This window comes from Contarinia nasturtii, unplaced genomic scaffold (assembly GCF_009176525.2).
Source record: "Contarinia nasturtii isolate CC-2019 unplaced genomic scaffold, AAFC_CNas_1.1 Cnas_scaffold_285, whole genome shotgun sequence".
Lineage (NCBI taxonomy): Eukaryota > Metazoa > Arthropoda > Insecta > Diptera > Cecidomyiidae > Contarinia > Contarinia nasturtii.
In genome coordinates, this window is record NW_022197640.1 from 824,903 (window position 1) to 848,808 (window position 23,906).

Below are 23,906 nucleotides of genomic sequence, written 5' to 3' on the forward strand. Positions count from 1 at the left end.
ATGACGAGAAAGAGAGAAAGAGAAAAAAAAACATAGCCAGAGACAAACAAATGCACAACGGATTAACATCGATTTGTCGCTCTGATGAAAAACTAATTTAAAATTACTATCTCACATCGAGAAAAATGTGATAGAAAGAGCATAAGACGAGATAGATAGCATCGATTCAGAAATCCATTCACCGACTCTGATTTACACTTCCTTCACTTCATCACTTGGATTTTGGTTCTGTACATTTTTTTGTTTCAACTTGTTGCAATAAAAAAAAGGGAAAAGAAATGTAATATCGATAAAATCAGTCAGTCTACCTGAAATAAAACAGTTGCATTTAATTTTATGAAATAAATTTCTCCGGGGAGCGTTCTTTGATTTAGACGACAGCTTTGAAAAAACAGATAAATTCAAATACAGTATAAATTGTAATTTCATTGAAACTACACATTTCGTTCCATCTTCTTCAAAAGTGAGAAAATACCCTAGTAGCTACTCGATTTTCGGACGCATGCTTTTATCCTGTGCTTTCACAAAAAGTTCGAAAACTTTAATTTCAAGTTCAATTGAATTCTCGCACCGGCAAAGACTTTTAAGAAGCTTTGAAACTTGTTTAGCATATTCAAGAACCAGCGGTGTAGTGTCTGTACTAAGTGTGGCTTCAAACAAAGTTACATTCAATGTCAGTCAATGAACTTGCTGCATTTTTTGAAGTATTTTTTTAAAAACAAAATTTAAAAAAAAAACTACAATTTGTTTGTATTAAAAAAAATCGAATTAATTGCGACCGAAATGTGACATTTATTTAAATTGATTATTATTGTTGAAAAAAAATAATATGAAACATAAATAAATTTACTGAACCTTTATGTTGCAGCCAACTTCACATCAATTGAACTATAAAGAAAACTAATGTCAATGTCGTACACTGACAGAAAGAGAGAGAATTGTTCTATGTGTGGCAGTGTTTGTCTGTGTGTTTTGGAAATGAGTGTCTTTCATTCAGTTTTACGTTCAGAGTTGCATCGGCTGCGGCCACTGACACACAACGTTTACACTCGCTAAGAATAGTTTGATACGAATACATCGTTGAAACTCCACAGATATACTTCAAAACGATAGATTCTCGCTTCGCGACAACAAATCGGTTCTATATAAACAACGGGAGTTTTTTTATTTTATTTCTCGTGCAATTGTTTTTAAAAGTCACTCGTTGTTGGTTTTTAACAAATGTAATACTTAAAAAATCGGTGCATGTCATGAATTGTATACAATTTTGAAAAGAAAAAAAACTAAACACTTTTTATGAATTCCGATTAAGGAGAGTTTTTTTTTACATTAAACAGTGTGGTGTTTGATAGACAGTATAGACTTTTGGAAAGAGAGCGACATCAATCGAAGGACCAAGTACGAAATTTGATTTTATTTTGCAATCGAATTGTGAATAAACTGTATATTGTTTAAAGCATTAAAAATTGTGTAAAAATAAGCAAAAAGGGCGTCGCACCCAAGAGCCGACAGAGTTTATTTAATGCCATTGGATCGATTGGATTGTGTTTATGAATTGATTTTGGACGAAATCGGTAAGAGAACTCTCCTATAAAACTACAATTATACACATTGATTGATTGGTTTATGTAGAATCACATTGGACTATTTTCATTTACTACAGCGATGTGTAAGCAACTCAGAAATGGAAATTGACCATGTCAATGTAGGCAAAGATTGTTTAATATTTATGTGTCCAGGTAATAAAGAAATATGTTCGAGACTTAATTTACCGTCTGGACAAAACTTTGGATGGATCAAAGCTAAAATTCATGACCGAATTTTCATACCTTCAATATACAGTGTGTTTGTGTGTGTGTGTGTTTTTAAAGCCGAATTGCTTGACTCAGCTGTTTGCGCACCGAAATTATGGTATACTTACACTATGTACATGTTTTAAATTAGTTTCGATACTGTTTGATGTTCAAATATTCATTAAAACTATTGAAATAAATTTGACATTAAAATTTTTGCATAGCTCGGTGTTGATAACACCAAACTAAGATGCGAGAAAGAGAGTTTTTAATAAATATTGACGTGTGCTACAGATAAGTCGAGGAAAATTGACGATGAATATAAACTCACAATACTTTCGACATGGGCGAAAACAAAAATATTTCTATTTTTAAGATTGTCACTGCAATTTTACACAAGACTGTACTTCATCTATCAGAAAAGTAAGTCCAGAATAATAAGTATAAGTGAATGTTTTATTGGTTTATTTTAGACATGAATGAAAGAACAAGAGTCACTCTCACATCCAGAGAGAGATAGAGAGCACATACAATGTGTACAAATTCCTCGTGTGTACGAAAATATGTTTTGCGATTTCAAAGACGATTGCGACAACACAAGTTTATTGACATCATCATGTATTTCGACGATCTGCTTCACATTAACTGTTTGCCTGCAAAAACACATTTATAGTGTAAGTGTGTGTGTGTCTTTTATTTTCATATGAAATAAATGTTCATTTCGAAATAACGTCGTCACAAAACGATCATCATTCGCCGGTTTCATATTTGTGAAATTTTTGATTCAACTAACTCTGTCTCCCTTTCTCTATTGACATAGAGTACGATCAAGACTCACACTTCTTACATTCAATTTCGTCTCATTTTTCGTATTACATAGTTTTATATGTGTTGTTTTTTTTGGCACTTTGACACAATGCTCATAAATTGATGTGTGATAAGTGTACGCACTTCAAGAATGAAATTTGCTGCATTTGCAAAATGGTTTTGTACGAAATATATATATAAATTAAAATATGAAACGTGTGCACAACTTGTCATTTTATTGCAAACGTTTGATGTGTGCTTATGCGTCGTGTACATTGCATTATTGCATTCACCAAGGCAATTTCCGACATGATGATCGTCTCGATAACTAATTACAAGGTATCATAGCATATCGCATATCTCTCGTGGTTTAATTATGTGATTTTTTTGCTGTTGTTGTTGTATCGACGAAAGAAAGCACCATAATTACATTGCCGCTTTAATGATGCAGACACAACAACTGGTTCAATTCGCTGCATTTTCGATTTTATATGTGTGTCTGTGTCAATTCGTGTGTGCTTATTTGTTTTTTTTTACCTGCGATTCGGATTGGTTTTCACCTCATATTGTGGCTCTTTGTTTTGTATTTGATTTTGGAAAATTGATTTTCAATGTAATACATACCGTTAGTCATGCAGAGCAGAAGCAGACACAGTCAATTAAATTAAATGTACAATATGACGACCGATCTGGCATTTCGACGATTTTACTTTCGATTTTTTTTTTCGGCTATTAAAACGATTTATGAGCCTCAATCAAATCAAAATATGATCAAATTAAATGGAAACACATACAATGACAATAAACGGTTATGCATGTCACCGATACAAATTACACATTCAACGAATAAAAACAACATTTGAAGACAGTTCAACATTGTTCAATCAATATATTTATTTGAATTCGATCGTATTCTTGTTTCAGTCAGATTTTGTCATAGTTGATGAGCGAGGAAAGGTTTATGTTTCGAAAAGATGCACATACGCTCAGTGTACAAAGAAAGGGAGAAAATGACAAAATTAACCCTACGGGCGCACGACATATTATCTCTTTCTTTTTTGTGGTGTGACAATACGGTAAATTGTGAAAAATGAGCACTGCATTTGCAAACATTCTTCGCGTATAGATGCTTCGGGCGATTGAAATCCAAAGGAAAAAATCAATTCATCTTTTTAATTTCGGTTTGAATTCGGGTCTTCATCATTCATTTCTAAAGTTATGTTGTTGTTTTTTTTGGAGTGAGTGTTCACACAAATTATACGGGCAAACACAAAGTCAATTTCCTTTAGATGTGTATATGTGCGTTTGGGTGCGTGTATTTATGCATCGTGGATGATTTCGTTTTTTATCGTATGATTGCTACTTGATTTTCTTTCCTGGTTGGCATTGCTCTTTTCGAATTTCTCGAAATGAAAAAAAAAATCGTTTTCAACTAAACTCGCACATCACAATATTCGGCAACATAACGAGAGAATGAGAAAATCAACAGAGCCGCATCAGCAGCATCTCGACTGATGATGGAAAATAAATTTATACACGCGCACGATATAAACACAATTTGGCCGCTATGTGTACGACACACATTGTGCACTGTACTCTACTATATGAAAGAGAGAATAAAAAAACGTACACAGTGTGTAATGTAAAAACCGAACCAGAACCAAAACCAAAGAGCAGAGAAGTAATTTACACATATATATATATACACACAACTGTTTCATGAACCAGACAAAATGTGCAGGGAGATTTTATCGATTTTTTCGCCGGAATATTTGCGAATGCCAACTACGAGCAGAACGAATATACATGCAATACAAAAATAACAACACAACAGGAACGAAAATGCGACAATAGAAAGTTAGCGCACGCATACATTCACGCATCTTTCGCATAGAACTAACCCAATAAAATCGAGTACCGTACAAAGAGTACAAGAAAACAAGCAAACGTACGAACGGGAATGCGAGCGGGTGACTGAGATACGCTTTGCGTACAATCCAAATGTGTATGTTTACGCACAGAACGTGTATGTGTGTGTGTGTGTGCCAGAGGTTGAAGCATGAGCGCCAAAGAACAAAATTGAGGCAAACTGAAGATCCAAGTAGCGTATTTAAAAAAAAATGCTACACACAAAATCGGGTGCACATGATTTAGCTTTGTTATGGTACTCGAATAACCATCGAGCCATCAGCATGTAGCAAGTCTTCCGTGTGGTAAAATCGAATACAACAACAACGATAAGGACGACGACGACGAAGAAAAGTGTGAGTGAGAGAATGAGAAGTGGAAACATTTACCATTCACAATTTACCATTTTGCTTGTACCTCCAAAAAGACACGCACACAGTGCCACACAAACACTATCAAAGTGATTTGATTTGAAACGCAGACAAATCATTCAAGGGGGTTTCTCCGTCTCTTATTCAATTTTACTTCCTTTATTGTAGCATTTGCTCCTCATACCTCATACAAACACACACACACACACACACAGTCGCATACACAACATTTTGTGAACGACGAATCAAACATACTGTACACAATTTTCGCTTAACGAAGATGGCTGATAAAATTGAACCACAAAGCGGAAGATGTTATTCCGACACACACACACACACAATTCGATGAAAATGTTTCATGAATTTGCACAGATCGAATATTCGAAACTCGACCGAAGAAAAATGTCGAATGCTTTTATTTTGTGTCGTCTAAGGTTACAACAACAATATGAACAACAAATTGTTAACCATTCTATCACTTTCGCCCTATCTTGTGTTGAATCGTGCAGTGAATCGGCTACATTAAATACATTCATAATTTGATTTTATCCTATGCTCCATCGAATTCTTCACCATTGCCAATTCAATATCAAATTTTTCAAAAGGTGAACGAAACACCGAATTTATAGAAGCGAAAATTATTTATTCATCACACAAAATGAATGAGTTCGAATGACTCTCAAATTTTTCACTAATAACTCAGTCAAACTATATAAACATATACATAGGTGAGTGTGTGTGTGTGTGTGTGTGTCGCACATTGATGATTCCATTGGGGATAATAAATTCATACTAATACTTAATGCTACACACTTCAATACAACCAACTCGACCGAAATGCTATCCGAATTATGAACGCATTTCTGCCGAACGTATATGTATGCAGGAATGCTTGTGCGATGTGGCCAGCCGATGGTCGCAATATAGACAGACAAAATCATCCCCATTCATTTCAAATTCATTGGTCACGTTCATCATATCATATTGATTGAAATGATATTGGAATGTGGTTTGAAAATGTTCGTCACTCGCATTTAACATGAAAATCAAAATAAAATTGTGAATCGTTGTTTGTGTCGATGTGTTTATATCTCTTTTCATCTGTTGTATGCATATTGATATTGCACTGTGTATAGTGTGCCCACACATTGGATAGCTTTATCGTCGGTACCATAAGTAAACAACTCAATGGTATAATCGTGTATTTCATCGATTTGATTGCATTTCAGTGCGGTACCACCACATATAATCCATTGGGTCTTGTCTCACTTTCAAATGCGATCGCCTCAATACTCATTTTGTATTTGCACGGAACTTTATGCACACACATAGTATAAATTTTGATTGTATAGGCAAACAAAAGTACAATCAGCTTTTGAATAATAATTACGTACATTGCATACTGATCTATTTTATGTATACATTCTTTCTCTCTAATGCACCGATACAAATACCGAGATAAACTGTTGAGCACGTAGTATTTTGGATGCAGCGAGTTCATTGAATCATTTTCCAATAAATGACAAAAAAAAGAATTAGAACAGTGTGTGAATAAGCATGCGAATGAACTAAAAATGCCTATGAATGAAGAATCGTAACGTTGACATAGAGATCTATGTATTAAATGATCGAAACAAAGACGCTTTAATTGTATCATTTCATTTTGATTTATACGATCACCTTCTGTATCCATACTTATCTGGATACCATTGTTTTAAAATCGAAAATTGTTTTAATTCAAATACAAATTGCATTGCGATTATGTAACAATCAGAATGGGGTGAAATTTCATTGAACTTATTCGAACTAATTTAACACACACTGAACTCGTCGATGACTATATCAAAAATGATTTCGAAAAAAGGTGCATTGAATGAATGAGTGAGTAAGAAGTGACTCAATGAAACTGAGTGTGAAATACCAATTCAGTGAGCGATAAACCGAATTTAATGCTATGATGCCCACTTAAAATTGACAGAATTAGAAACCTACACCGTAAAATCTGTGTCATGTTTCACTTACTCACGACATAAAGAATTGATGCTATTCAATTTGCATATATATATATATTATTGATGTATTTTAAGCACACACAAAATCTATTCATCCGTTAATGTGTGAAAGCATCGATTTGAATGCGAGCGAATCAATTGAGTGTGAGCATGTGCATATTATTTTTAGCGTTTTTATTCCAAAAACGTACATCTATCTACTATTTGATCAACAAACTATGAAACAAAACGAGCTCAATACCCACAAAATAACGGTATATTGTGTAAGTTTTTTTTTTTTTTTCAAAATAAACTTTTTTGCTATGGGCAATATGGTGAAACAATTTTCCAAAAAATATCGCATCAAATTTATGGCATTGAATTGATTAAAAAAAAAGAGCCGAGAGAAAAGGTGAATGGAAAAACAAATATAATTATCGAATACCATATCTATATCAGAGTATTGCTCAGCGCTGCTGCCATCCACAGCATATTAAAATATCTTGCTGAGAATGCGTCGTCCGTCGAATGCGAACGTACGTAGCAGTTTATACATCACAGCGAACAAGAATGAATCCATTGTTCTCTTCGCGATTATGTGACTCAAAACATTCAAACGATTGAATAGAGAACAATGCATGTATTGTTGTTCGCTGTGATGTATAAACTGCTACGTACCTTCGCATGCGACGGACGACGCATTCTCAGCAAGATATTTTAATATGCTCTGGATGGCAGCAGCGCTGTGCAATACTCTGGTTGGGATTTGACTTTGATGTCTTTAACTCAATCAATTGTGGCAATAGTACGGAACATGTGCCACGTTTGAATATAATGTTCATTTTCTAATTGATTGCATTTCCAATATAATCTATTTACTGTGGCAATCAATTCGCAATAGCCTATAACGGTTTCTGTAAATAATGTAGTTAGCTTTTATTTTTCGATGGTGTGGCCGAACGTTGTTGTTTTTTTCCAACTGATCAATGCAAATCAATGAAAGTGCTGTAGAAAAAATAGTATCATAAGTGAACAAATCCATTTCTGGCCATGAATGAATTAGAATAGATGATAATGATTAAAACATTCATTCCGGTGTTACTTTTTATGTTGATTGAACTGGCTGTTTGGATGGCTGCGATGAATTGCATTTAATGAAAATGAGTTTGGCTGACGATGAAAAGTTATATGTTAAAAAAAATACAACAACCAGCGACGGTACATGATTCAAAACCAGTTTTTTTATTTAAAAAAAAAAACTGCAACTGTGGCGGTCATTCATAAATAAATGCAGAGAGCAAAGAAGATGGAAAAAAATTTGCATCTCGCAACCAGGTAGATCTGCATGCTCAAGCGAATCAAAAGCCCAACGCCCTTTTATTCATTTAATCATATACCGGCATGCTGAAAATGCAGCGCGACAGTACATTTACACCTTTCAGCAATATTCGCACCGTCCGTTTATTTGAACGCTCAAGAGTTGTTCGTCTCTCATTCATCGTGCTCAACAAGTTTACCAAAACAAATAAAAATAAACGCTCGTCAGCACACCATATGTTCAAATCATTCAGTTGACAGAGCGAAAAAAAGTAACGCATACATAATCCAAATCACAGGACGAACACATTCAGAAAAAAAAAGAGTTTCACATCAATGTACACATGGCTATTTGGTTTGAATTTTATTCATTGCATCTGAAATTTGAATGCATTTCAATTGCCATCACAACTTCAAGTGAAATGAAAGTCGTTCCTATGGAAATAATAAATGAAAAGCGTTTATTTGCAACATTAAAAAGGTGCAATAAAATGAAATTTGTGGGCATTAAGTTATTACGATCAAAACCAAAGAGCGAAGATGACGCTTTTTTTCTTCTCACTATAGCCCGTCCTTCTTCTTCCATTCTCGGTCACACTGATGCCGAAGTATAACTTCCTTAGAGTTCTGAACAGAAAAAAAAGAACGTTTTTATTCGTGGCTAATTGCGCGTAGTTCGCATTTCTATGAAATAATGTAATTAAGTAAAAAAGAAGAACGATACGCTGACATCGCACAAACGACGTTTATTGAAGCCATTTAACTTTACATAAAATCATAACCGCGCATTACGATTATGGATTCGTCGTTTTCTTTTCGTGGTAAAAAAAATCTGCCACTCGTTTCAAAGTTGGTCGACAGCCTCATTTCTGTGATCATAATTGCACTGGGTGCGATTCACACACGCACAAAATATTTCTACACATATTTAGTCGCGCTCACGTAATTCAAAATCCATGAATATGAATATGACTCGAATAAATTACGATTATTTTTCCATTTTGCTCTATGAGCAAAGAAAGATCCTTTTTTTCTCTATCCACTTACTCGCTCATATGCCGGTCTTATATTACCGCAGCAGCAGTATTCTGATGCTATTGCGACCGCATGATATTAATGCGGAAGCCATTAATTTATAGCACAGTAAACTTCAGGAATGTCTAATCAAAATCGATAATGCACCATCTCTCTCTCTCTCTCTCTCTCTCTCTCTCTCTCTCTCTCTCTCTCTATTTCGACCAAATCATAAATAAATTCCGAAATGATTGGAGACCAACTATAAAACAGAGAACAAGGCATTGATATATTGCGTTAGAAATATTAAAATTTATATACGTATTATATCGTGATCGAAATAAGCCATTGTACATTTTTGGTATCAACTGATTTTTCAGTGAGGTTGATATTCAATGGATGTGGCTGTCGATGTAATTGCCACCAATTAACGTGCAATGATGTAAAAGCCAAATAAATTACGTATTGTTAACATTATGGCAGTTGCGGTGGTTGCTTAAACAAATAATATATTTTCGGATTTTATTTAGATGCGTCGACATCGACTTTGTTCTTTTTAATCTAAGAACGGGATTGAATGAGAAAAAATGCGTCAAATGAATTATTTTTTTTTCATTCCTTGTTGTTCTTAAGACGATGACGACGACGAAGCATAAAAAAAGCATTGCTCATAAAAATGACAAATCCGCTTAGTGTTATTATTCATAGAAGAAAATGGAAATTTTCTGTATAAGTACTTAAGATTCAACGAATTCGATGGCTTTTTCTTTTGCATTTTTTTCACGTTGTTAGGTTTCATCATTAAGTCCTTCTTCCTGCCCACACATCTTAAATGGACGAATTCTCAACGGTCACACATTTTATCTAAAGCGTCGGTTTTTCCAATTATTATTTGGAGGGATTTTAAGGTGTTATGACATCCATCTAATGACAATATACTTATAAAATGAGAATGAACATTGTTCAAACTCAAAATAAATTTGATCCTATTTGAGCGACTTGTCTTGTTTTAAACATATCCGTAAAATTTATTGATGTAATACATTTGTTTTGATTCTTTAAAAAAACCATAAACCATCGTAATCATGATAATATTGAACTGACATGAATCCGATTCAAATGCATCTTAAAGTGACACATCTGTTCAAGCAAATAATAACTTGATTTTAAACACAAAGGTATCTATGCCTAGTGTGCACACATACAAAATCGAAACGAACAAAGTGAATTGTCAACCTCAAGTGCTTCCTATTATATTAACAGAGATGATGAAAAAAAAGAGAACCAATTGAGAACGACCAAGGGCAAAAAATTACCGCAAAGAAAAGAAAAGAAGAAAAGGCCGTAGTTTGCATAAAGACACTTGAACTTGAAATGGCATGAGCGCATTGTACGTATTAGTTATTTCTAAATGGTAGCCGACCCAAGTGTTTGAACACTTTCAAGTGGATGGCATAACTGCAACTGAATTGTAACATAAAATCGATGCATGTATGACAAATATACTCATTACAGAATTATGCGACCGTCTGTGCACTTGTACACAATATATGCGTTGCAGATTTTCACAATACAGTGACATAATATGTTTGAAAAGAAGAAAATTGATTGTCGCGCCGTTTTAATCATCAAATATTCGTGCGAGAAATTTCAATGGCAGACGAAAGTGAAATCTCGACAATGACAGATAGACACAATACAACGAAGAGAAGAGAAGAAGAAAAAAAAAGTGTGAAATTGCTAATTAACATGCTGTCAATTATGATTATAAGCAACGCTTTGCTCCGGAACATTCTAGCATTGATTCATCGCATTGAATAATATAATGGCTATTAAAATAGCATGGCTCCAAGTGCACATTGCGTGTTCAAATGTTAAATAAAATTAAAAAAAAAACAGTTGGGTGTAAATAACACATTCCCCCAGCATGATTATTGTTATTAGTTGGATAACTCATACATGCATATGATTTTAGATTGCATGTCTAAAACAAACCAAATCAAACCAATGTAATCATACGATATGATCACGTTTAATATAGTTTTCGTTGTTTCTACATATATTTTCTTTAATGTCGTCGCTATGCATAGCATTCAACTCAACAAAAATGAAGAGTGAACGAAAAATAAAATTTCAATTTTCTTCGGTCAATTAGATTGAACACAATTAACACAATCTTTACATAAAACTCATGGCTATTTTGTTCTAGTGCCATTCATATGGTTACAAAACCCGAAAAATTTATGTTTTAATTAGTTAAATTTATTATTTTAATACGTCTTGTCAGCGCTTGAAAATGTCTAACAAATTGTACGACTTCGGAAATTCCATAATTGTGTATGAGTGTGTGTGTGTGTGTGCATTTAACAAATTTCTTTTAATATAAATCAAATTCTTGTGCACACAGTAATTCATCTATATATTTCGTATTAGAATGGAATTTGGTTGATGTTTGCTACGCTTGCTCCCTTTGGATTTGAAGCGAAACACTTGAAGCGTAATGCATTAGGTGAATTGAAGAGAAGAAAAGGAATTGAAATAGAATCAAAAGCCAAGAAGAAAAGAATTCCATAGTGATATGGTCGATTGTTGAATGGATTGCCATTGTGACATGATGAGATACATGCACATGAAATATTAGAGTGAAAAATGCAGTTGAGTGAAATTGAGTCTCTTGCACACTTTCAGATTGACATAAAGTTTTTCTTTCCATTTTTCTCTGTCGCCTTTTTGCTCGCTATCTTTATCTCTCTGTCTCTCTTCTATCTCACTCGCTTTATCGATATGTATGTTTGACTGATCGTTGTAAGTCTGTCAACAAAATGCGAGAAATAATGATTTTTAGTCCGTTATTTTTTGGGCATATCTATGCGTTACCACTTGCACAAGTGGAACATAAAGGCATTATGGAATGGTTTCGTGAGATATTCCACTTGAAACTATAGTTATATGGTATATGTATTGAGTGAATGAATTTATGGTGCGTAGTTAAAAAGAGAAAGATGTGTCACAAGTGACAACCGCTTCAGATTCAAACAATGTTTGGTCTGTTTGACAGCAGCTTAGCATCCATATACAAGTGCAAGCAACACAATTCATGCACACGCTATAATCATTGTTCTCAATTTAATTTCATGCAACAGTAAAAATCGTTCATTATCTTTAAATCTCTTGTTCTACGCCTTTCACCCTTTTCACTCTTTATCGAATGGTTGATAATATTGCTGACTATACCATGGTGCCAGTCTATCAAATCAATTTTCTCTGCTTTTCATTTCGGAATATCGAAGTGAAAAAAGAAAACATTCCTTACGTAAATTGTAGAGTGTGAAGCGCCATTGCTAATACATTGTAAATGATCAGTACAGGGGAAAAACAGTTGTCCGATTATTGTATAAATTTTTCTCAATTGGTCTCTTCATTTTGCCTCAGACTCTTAGCATTGATGTGGTCTTAGTTTGTCACTTGATGGCAACGTAGAGACAAGACAAGAAATTGCAATAAGCCACAATTTATATAACGTTTTTCGCCTTAAACCACACACACACACACACACACACACACAAATGCACAACAAAAAAAACGAAATACCCTGAAGTAAATTACTTGCCAGACAGAGTGTAACGATAGAAACAGAGAGTGTGTTACATGTATACTCTTAAACTCATCGTTGTTTGGATTTTCTTTTGCTTGAAAATTGCTCTCGAATTTGTTTGCTTAAAGTCAATAAGGCCTGAGAGCAAGAGTCACAAGAAAAGTGGTATATGCGTCATACAATTTTGCATATATTTGTATATCATACAAGTATATACATATATTGAATTGAGTTTATTCAGTAAATGATGACAATATGCATTGCGCCTTATGCGTGTCAAAGTCAAATGCATATAAATATACCTCATTCTGTCTTTGGTTTGTCGTTTTGATAATTTACACAAAATGGCACAACTTTAAAAAGAAAAATGCGCGTTTATTCACAACGTTTGTTCAATCCTCATCACGAACACGGGACGCGCACACTGGGTGAGCCAAGCCATACGTTGACAATGACGACAACGACGACGATGACAACGACCACATCACTATATATATCGCTACAATAAAATTGCAATATTTTGTCGTTGACAAAAGCCATTTAAAGAAAAACGAAAATTTAATAAATTTATGTGCAACGCCGAAGAAAAAATATATGTAAACGAACCAAAATACGCTTTGGCAAACAAAATACCGTTTGATCGTGCGAATTTTTTTTTTATTTTTTTTTTCCTTTTTTTATTCAATTGAGACACATGTTTTTTTTTTATATATTTTTCAACTTAATTTTTGAAATTTAAAAAAAAAATCATACACTCATATATTCCATTATAAAATGTTGCACAATGAAAAATACATGAAACGACAGCGAATGTTCTCGAAGAAGAGCGAATGAAAGGACTCTATATGAAACACATGATTCGATTTCACATCCAATGAAAAATCAATGAATGCACTAACACATACTTAGCGCGTGCTGTATATTTACATGTTTGTTTCATTCGCTCTTACTTTCGTTCTTGTGTGATGCGTTTTTCATTTTGCGAATTTTTATAATTCACTAAACTCCGACTTAAATGTTTTAAGTATAATATGTTTTCAATTCGTATATATATCAGACCTCTGGTAGTCGTGGAGGCTGCACACTCACTCATAGTACGCTTGTAGCATACTATGGTGATATATACTTAGATACTTTGGTACTATAGATATGAAGTGCAAACTGTCGGCCTCATATTATCATGATATGAGTGTAACCGAAGTTGCACTATGTCACTCTGTGATATAGTGTTTACGGGTTGTAACAGGCAAACAAAATACAACGTGATTTTTGTTCTTTTCTTTCGTTTTTCCATTGCAGCAAAGGCAAAAAAAAACACCACGAAGAAGAAGAAGTGGTGTAACGAAATTTGCATACTCAGAAAAAATACCAACTATTCAATTGGTGCTTGTATATCGATTATATTAGCGGGCGATGTATCATCAACAACGTCGACAAAAAGGAACCCAATCGACATAAGAAAATGAAAGAATAAAGAAAGAAAAAAACTCTCGTACACACACATCAATATTTTAGCAATAACTCATTTTGTGTAAATAAATAATTTGCGTCTTTTTTCTTCAATAGCCGCATACGCAATTGAATTACTCAAACGCTGCTCATTCCATTTTAAATAGCTCAATTAACAAAACGGAAAAAAGGCAATGGTAACAACACTCGCAAAACACTCTTGCCGAACGCATAAGCAATCAACAAATGCGGTATAATTCATTTGATTTCGATTAGTTTTGCCGAAGCGAGAAAAGAGTGAAATGCAAACGAGCTACATGCATATACACAATAGTTAAATGTCATTTCGGTGAATTATTCATATAAATTCTATTGTTCTTTTAAAATAAATGTTTTACATGTATCGAAATTATGCTACACTTTACTTGCCCATACCAGCGCCTACAATCTCCAAATTTAAAAATTTAATGAGTTTGTTCGATGTTTTATTTTAAAATATTATTTGTTCTTTCTTCCATTCCCTAGTTTCTGCCGTAATTTGCTGACACGTGAGAGATTCAAGTGAATACCGATTTGGTGAGTAATATTAGCGATTTTTTTTCAAACTCGTTGAAAACCCATATGGCCCATATGATATGGGTTTCATTTCTTTGAAAAACCAAATTTAAACGAAAAGAGAAATCACTAAGACTTTGCTTTGTCTATCAACGACTGTACCGTTTTTAGGTGACTATATTTTTAATGCATTTCGATTGATTGATAGTGATGCAAACCATAAATTTTCAACGCGTCCTCGAGACGAGAAAAAGAAAAAGATCAAACAAGTTTCAAATTTTCTAAAGAAAACCAAAATGTTTGCGTTGTCAATGGCGACATACATCTCATGAATCTCGTTCTGGCCGATATTTATTTCACATTTAAACAAATTGTTGAAACGTCCTAATTGCATTCTAGCGGTTTGTTAAACAATTTTATCTTCATTCGACACGAAATGTTAAATTCCAGTTCTTTTGTTAATCGTCGTAGACAAGTTGAAAATAGGAGCGCTCGCGCCATCACAACCATTTTTTTTTCACACGTCGCCGCGTCAAATTATGTTTAGGCTACCATTTATTTAGACGATTGCAATGTGCCACACGAAAATGACGGAGAATTTAAAATCGTTAAACAATTTGTCACATGAGCCACATTCAGTTGGTCTCTGTCAGCTCTGTTAAATGTGAACAGAAGTTCATAGGATATTTACATCACGACATTGAAATTAATCTTGTGTTTTTTTCTTCTTCTCTCTGTTTTAAATTTAAAATGCTGAGTAAAATAAAAATATTCCATTTCTCCAGAGAGTATGGCCCAATGATGAATAACATCAATCGTAATTCAGTGGCCACTCTCATCACATATCACTTATGTTCTGTTATTTTATTTGGAAATTCAATTGAGATTCATTTATATGCTGTGGTGTTTGCCGATAAATGCAATAGCCAAACCGCCCACCCCCAACCGATATCGATTTTAATTAATTTTTTTTTCTTTTCAATATTCGATACCGATACGCTTTTAAATTGATTTCATTCAATACAAGAAGTGCTAATAACGATTAAATAAACAACAAAAAGTCATTTGAAATATTTGCCCAATCGAAGACGATTACACACGAAGCTGATGAAGTGCACACAAATCATGTTATCTCTCGAATGCGAGTGGATTGAAAAAAAAAGGTCTTTAAACCGAGAAAGTGAAGAGAGAGAAAAAACAAATGAATAAAATGAAGAAAGAAAAAAAATCGTTGGTTTGCCTTAAGAACGAGAATGAAGTAGAAAAACGCACATATTTTCATCATCAAAAGCATTTATATTTCACTGCAGTCTTCATTACCCAAACAAATGCTTTTATCAGAAGGAGAACAAAAAACACACACAGAAACTGAAACTGAAATCTGTACTGTAGCACATTTGAAACGCGCATCTTAGCCACATTTCATTTGGCTTTGGGAATATAAATAGTTTGATATGTATTTTATGAGTTTCGTTTGGGGCATACGCGTTTTGCTCATTTTCAGCTTTTTCTCTTCCTTCGATTCTTTCTCATTCGCTCTCACACACTCAACCAATCTCATCTCACTCTCGTTTGGTTCACTTGATTTGGAATGGTTTTTAATGCAGATTTTTATGACTCATTCAATGTCTATGTCGATATTGTTCAGCTTGCGGCAGCAAGAGCTCAACTCTTATATTCATCTTGGCTCACAGTCAAAGATCAGCTAATAATAAAAAAAAAAAACGGATCGCCAGGCAAAGTACAAATATGAATCAAATCACACATACACACATACACATATATATATATATATATTTAGAGCATGTAGTAAATACTCACAAATCGCAATGAGCATAGTGCCTTTGAGTATGTAGTCTATGAGCAATAAGCTACGAGTCGTGCCATTCCATGCGAACATTCAAACACCAATAGATATAATTATGGTGAGAATGAAGAAGAAACTATAAAAATAATTAACAATATTTCACCAGTGCGCTATTTTTTGCTCTCTTCTAATTTGCTTATTTCTTCTTTTTTTTGTTGTTGTTGCTTTTGTGCTTCTGCTACTACTGTGCGAAGGCGAATGTGCGTGTGGTTTATTTTGTGGTATCTCCATTACGTCGGTTGCCTTATTGTAAAATTGTAAATCCTCATTTTCGAAACTGCGAGTGAGAATGTCTTCGATCATGAATCAACTGGTATTGACTTGAGTGGCTCATGTGAAATCAGTCTGTGTCAATGTATATGTTTGTCTTTATTTACTCTTTCATCCATTTAATTCAACGTTTTGTATATTTTGGATCTTTTGACGATGGTTTGCCAGCAACTTTATTGTCTCGTGTAACAAATGCATAACGTTTCAATCAATTAATTTTCGTTTGCATTGCATATCTCTTATGTAGACACGAAAGATAAAACAATTTGCTTTGCTTCTCTCATGAGCTGCACCTAAACATCGACCGACGATAATGCTTGCAAGCACAAACATACACCAGTTCTGTCGATCAAAACAATAGCATTTGCCCGTCTCCAATGTGTCCGTTACAACTGTGAGCTGCAAAATGCATCAAGAAACAGAAATAACTTTGTTTATCTTCGTCAATTATTTATAATTAGTTGAATTGATAAGAATCAAAAAATGGAAACCATGAAATGTGTGCAATATCTGCTCACAATGGAATTGAAGGGAAAAAAGAGAAACTATATTATCCATCCATCACGTTCACTTAGTTCTTTGTTCTCCTTTGGGTCTTGGTCTCTCTCTCTCTCTCTCTCTCTCTCTCTCTCTCTCTCTCTTATGTGTGTGTGTGTAAGTACATTGAGCAACACTCACATCGTACATGAAATCAAACAAAAACAAATGGATTAATAAAATCAAACGAGCACCATGAATTTCTTAAACAATAGATTAAGATGGTTGAAGAGATGAACAAGAAATAAACTAGTCATATTTGATTATTGATAGCTTGATAATGTTATGCTCACGTCATTTTATACTGAATTGCTGCAATGGATAACATTGAATGGTCTTTGTTAAAGCAATAAAACCACACATCGTAACATACACTGTTCGACAAACAATTGTATTCGATTGCGATTGATTGATTGTTTTGCCAGCAGCTAGAAACAACATCTCTCATCGAATGCGCTGCATTAAATTGCTTTAGACCGCCCGATCTAAATTAGTCAGCGATCACATACACACGCACACACTCGCATAATAAATACAGTGCATATAATCAAGACGTCAATTTATCAAACAATCCATTCGATATCGTTTTGGTATCGCCATGAAAATCACCGACAGCCACCAAATACAAAGCAAAAACCAAACAACACAACACTGTATCTCCATGGACATATATAATCAAGTTAACGCTAATTTTGCTTTCAATTTATAACATCATCAATTCATATTGAATTTGGTTTTGTTTGGCTTACAAAGTATTGGATGGTTTGTTTTGTCAAACATTTTCGGCGAGACGCATTTCACCGAATAGCGCAAAAGGTTCAATTGATTTTCAATGCATGGTCCATTTGATTTTGAATTCTCAAGTGAATTGGTGGCCGAAATCAATTTGAATGCTTTCGCATGGTTGCGTGTATATGAAATTGCGACTGAGATAAAATAAATAAATTAAATTTTCTTTCTTTTTTTTTTCTCGGAGCAGAATGATACACAATTAAGTACAATGAGACCGGATATATGAAAGAACATAGAACTGCGACGCAAGTCTTAGTGCGAAAATGTCGTTTGTTTGCAATCGTGTGTATAAACGGAGTATCAGAGATGAGCTGAATTTTAAAATAGGCGCGCGTACATCTTTGTAATCAACACCGACCAACAACAACAAAAAAACACTCACACATTGCATACACATAGCGACAGCAAAAAATATGAATGACACATCCAAGTCACAAACTGCGCACAGAATCAAAACGGCTTGCCTCATGTGTTCGATGTGATTCGAGTGTGTTTTTCTTAAAAAGATGTCATCTAACTTTTTCCATTCATAAGGCACACACATAAAGTACATGGGATCGCCTGCCAGAATATTCGCATCACACAAGAGAGCACTCTCTCTCTCGCTCTCTCTCTTTGCACAAAAAAGCGGTTTGTTTTTTTCGTTCATGCCCGAATAATAAAAAGAAAACAGCAAACAAAATATCACACACATACATAAAAAAAAAGTTAAGATCCACGTCAAACGATGTGCATGGGATTTCACGAACGCTTATGAATGTTAAAATATGAATCCAGTCGGAATTTGCTTTTGCAAAGTTTTGTATGAGACGGTTATGAGCGAGTTAAAGAAGAATGTATGCGATAAAAAAAAAGAGTAATAACAACACCAACAACGGCGAGGAGTGACTTAGTTGAGTAAGCATGGATCGACAGACACGCATCCGTTGAAACACGAGTGCAAGAGAACGTACCGATTTTATTGTGATCTCAGCAACAATGTACGAATGCAACGATATTACAAAACAATAATAATTTTTCATGGTTTCCATTCGTGTTGGATACTTTGCCTTTTTTCGTCTCCATTACTCTCTCTCTCTCTCTCTATTTAAATTTCGACTCTAGCATGAGCATTGGCACAACAAAAGGCGACAATGTTGTTTGAGTCACAGAGAATTTTGAGTGAGGGAGTGAAAATCTTTTGTTAAACACTTACCTTTTGGTTTGAGGTCCCATTTACTGCATTGTATGTAACTGATTTTTCCGTTTTTCGAACAACATCGTTGTGCATAGATTGCGCGGCTCTTTCATTTGGATGAGAACGATGCCATAATCATATTTTATACAGAAATCTAATTTCAGATTTTACTATTAACGGTTATTCGAGCAAAAATATTTGTCTCTCTCTTTATATTCAGCATTAAGTGTGTGTGTGTGTATACATTCTGCGTCAAAGTAAAGTGCAAAAACTAAAATTATAGTTAAAAGCGTATTAAAAATAGAAAAAAAGGATAGGATAGTGGGAATGAAAGAAGTAAAAAGGGATGCCGCCTGAGACGTGAAACATTCATCGAGATTTTGTTTGCCCAAGGCGATGCTTATTATCACTTCAATTGCTTTTGGCGAACGTTCGTGATTCTATTTACGTGCATTTCATACTGGCCATATAATTAAATCGAGACCCGCGATCATTTCTTATAATTTAACAATCAACACTATTCTTGTACATTGCACTTGAAATAAATCCCTCAGTAATTTGGTTAAATAGCTTCCGATTAAATGCAAAAAGTACCATTACGCTAGCCACACCGCGTCTCTATCTCTCGATTGCATCATTTGCATCCATGATTTCTTACACTCAACGATATAAAATATTTTTCGTCTACATATTTCACACCATTCAATTTGATGCACTCATGCATGTGTATGAGCTTAATTCGACGTCTTCAATCAACTGAAATTAAATATAGGTGCTAATTTTATGGTCGATGGTAATAATTTTTGCATGATTCAATTCAATCACTTTTGTTCGGAATCTGAAGTTTAAAGCATTTTGTTTCGAGCGACTAAAAAACAGTATTTTGTGTTAAAATTCATTCATTGTTGCCAAAAACGTGAACAGTCTACTTAATTCTATTAACAAAATGAGAACCAATTATCATCGTATCAATAAAAACTCAATATCATTTGCTCAAACGATTCGAACAAATCGTACATGCATGTGACTAAGCACTTCCAGACTACTCAATTTTATTTGATGAAACACACAAAAAACTTTTCGCTCAAGTATCGTTCGCGAGTTTTTATGACTATAGTTTATATGAAAATGTTCTGGAATCTTTCGTATCCCATCTTCTCTTCATTTCTTTCTCTCTTGCTCACTTTGGTACAAATTGATACATAACATGTCTATTGATGAAATTCAATGAAACGGAGAAAGTTTTTGCCAGACTAAATTTCACCACTTATTTGTTTGAAAATGAGTACAAAAAATAACCATAGAATAATGGTGAAAACAAATTCACTCTTTCACACAGTCCGATGCCTAGATTCAGCGCTGGGCAAATGGTCGATTGAACTGGTTTTCATATTTTCTACTTGTGTTGAAATAATTATTTAACATAGATAATGGAGAAAAATTCTAGTCAATGTGTTCGCTTGTTCGTTCGTTCTTTTTCTCTATCTGTGTCCGGTCTGTCTGCTCTACATTGATATGAACGAAACGCTGGGAGTTCTTTATACATCGAATGGATTTCGCATGAAATCGTTTAGTTATCGAGCACGTTGAAATTAATTGACGTTTCTTCTAAAAACTAATTGCTTATTTCGTGGCGAATGTTTTTGTCTATGTTACCATTTATTTTATCATTATTATTTTGCCGTCATAGAATTTGTTCGGTGCTCAATAATCCAAGATGAAATCGAACGCTTGAATTGTGAACGTGTAATGCGCTTAATTATAGAAATGGCAAACTTTTCTCGAAAATAGTTTTGAAAAAGAAATGGAACAAATGAAAACAAAACTGGAATTTTAAAACGCTAGGATGAACACACAGACAACGAGAAAGAGCGATAGCTAGATAAAGAGAGAGAGAGAGAGAGAGAGAGAGAGAATATGGTTTGAGTGGAAATACAAATGATTTCGGTTGTTTGCAATAATTTCGAGTTGGTTTGTTTATATTTGACTATAAAATTTACTCAATAAACTGCATGTTTTTTTTTATTCAGTACAAAATGATTGTGTGATTGTACAGATGGAAATACCATTTTCACACGCAAAAGCGACAGTGGAATTAATGGGCTGAACGCTAAGAATCCAGATAAAACCGGTGCTGGTGATTCGCATTGCAAAAATTCGTGTGAAAAAGACAAATATAAAACGGAATTGGATGGCATCGAGTTTGTCCCACAAAAGTTAAAGATAACTATAAATATTGCATAAACGATTCTGGCAAATGGGTTCATTGTCAAAAGATTACAATGAAAATGAAACTAGTAAACAGAGAAGCGACAGAAATGCCAACTCACCAAAAAAATAGACGCGAAATATAACAGACACACATACAAACGCTAAACGCACACAGGAAGGCATACGGAAATTAAGGGTAAATGTATGCGGTATTTGTATGCACTTCACTTACAGCCGGATCCACAATGTGTATTTGGAGAAGAGAGCGTGAGCGACGGGTTTGACAAACCATAGCGGGTGGCTCAAGAGGATGGAGAGATAGTGAAATCGAACGATCCGTTATCTTGATTGTTTTTCCGACATAAGGGCGACATACACTGTCTTCTGTTCCATAGAGAAAATATATTCAAATCTCACATTGGTAAAACGCATGAAACAAAAGTTGAAACGTAAAACTTTGTACATTGTTGTCCAGTTCAATTGAGATGGTGGCATGCGCACGAGCTCATCGCAAACTATTTCAATTGAGGCAATTAGATGGCACTGAACACATATACATATTGAATTTAGTAATACACAAAACAAGCTCATTCCATTCAATCCACTTTATCTGTTTCATTCGCTGCACTCTTCATCATTTGGCTTCTACAATAAATTGTAGAAACTAATTGAATCGAAATGAATGGCATAAAAATGAAGAAAAATACAACAACAACAGCTGCTAAAAAATATGCTTGCATTTTATTCCACTCTGTGATTGGAACGCGCGCGTAAAAACCGAGAATGCAATGGAGAACAAACGAACGAATGAACAAAATGACAACGAACAAATGTAATGCGAATACACATTTTGAGTACATAGTACAACATCGCTTGAAACACGACACATCATAAATTTGCTCACGCTCAATTCGCACAGATAAAAAGAGATGTGCAGATAAAATGCAATCCATTTCGAATAAAAAAATTATTTATGCTCTTTGGACAAAAGAGCACCGACCATTCGGTTTGCCCGTCATCGTTGTCGTGGTCGTCACCGTTTTCAGATGTGTGTGTGTGTGTGTGTGTGTGTGTGTGTGTTTGTGTGATCGGTATGCATCGACATAATGCGTTTGTGTGTCCATTTCTATCTTCGTTCTCCCTTTCGCTCTGTGGCCGATGAATTCAATGTTCGTTTTGCATTCATGGTAACATTGTCACAATTGAATTTATTAAGTGCATATATAGTTTTTCGAATGTGAAAATGAACGGAGAAATAATGAAAATGTAAACTTTTACTGTTCATTTTATTTTCGGCTCTGAACTTAGACATCGCATTGTACACCAAAAAACACACACACTCACCCAAGCAAAAGAATTGAACGATCTACTCAGGCGATACTATTTGTCCGACATGTTCTGGATGTTTAAATGCATATAAAGTGAGTGTGGTCATAATTCAAAATTTTTTCCACATTATGCAGTCAAGAGTGCGTCGTAGTTATTAGTAAATTGAGAAATTTCACGAACACATTCTGATGTACTTGTTGGCTAGACTCATTCGCTTTTTATTCTCACTGTGTGTGCGCGCGCTTCTCCTCTCTTCTATCTCTTCAGTGGCATTTCTCATTTCTCGATTTTGTCTCATGTAATTTATTCTGTTTACATTGACACAATGCATTTTACTTGACTATATTACCAACGGCAACAACACAATCACGAAGCACAATAGACTTCGTTTATTTTTCTTTTTGCTCGAATAACAATAAATTACAGAAATATTTTCGTTTGCACAACGGCATATATATGCTACACATTTCAATCGTACGTTAAACAATAAAATAAAGAGAAGAAGAAAAAAAAAACGAACTGTGTATGCTTTTTAATAACTGTAGCGGAGTGAAAAAAATTTCTCTTCCTCTTTCAATGTTTGTTGTCTCTCGATCAGTGTGTGTGTGTGTGTGTGTGTGTGTGTGTGTGTGTGTGTGTGTTTCAATGAAAACAAAGAAAAGTCGTTCATTTTACATTTGGCTTTCGTGTTAACATAGCCAAAGAAATTGATTTGTTGCAACCGAAATATGTTCAATAGACACATATACACACTATGCGTGATTAGTTTCGTGGTTTCTTTTTCCTTCTAAACTCTAAAAGAAGCAAACATTCAAATTAACAATGCGTATGTTTGCGCTTTGTGTTTTTCGATCGTCCAAAAGAAAACATACGCTATTTTTATTTCTTGAAAATGTTAACAAGTTCAATGTTTACGTATGTAT

At 34.4% G+C, this 23,906-nt stretch overlaps 1 protein-coding gene across 3 annotated transcripts in view; it reads left to right on the forward strand.

Annotated features, from left to right (window-relative positions):
• Positions 1–993: 993 nt before the first annotated feature.
• Positions 994–23,906, forward strand: part of LOC116337350 (dystroglycan) — a 62,630-nt gene continuing 39,717 nt past the window's right edge. For 2 of the 3 annotated variants that reach the window (XM_031761795.1, XM_031761799.1), the window contains exons 1-2: positions 994–1,574; positions 14,771–14,821. The gene's annotated coding sequence lies outside the window, so the exon portion shown is untranslated. The remainder of the gene's footprint in view (positions 1,575–14,770; positions 14,822–23,906) is intronic. The other variant, XM_031761800.1, reaches the window with a different exon arrangement.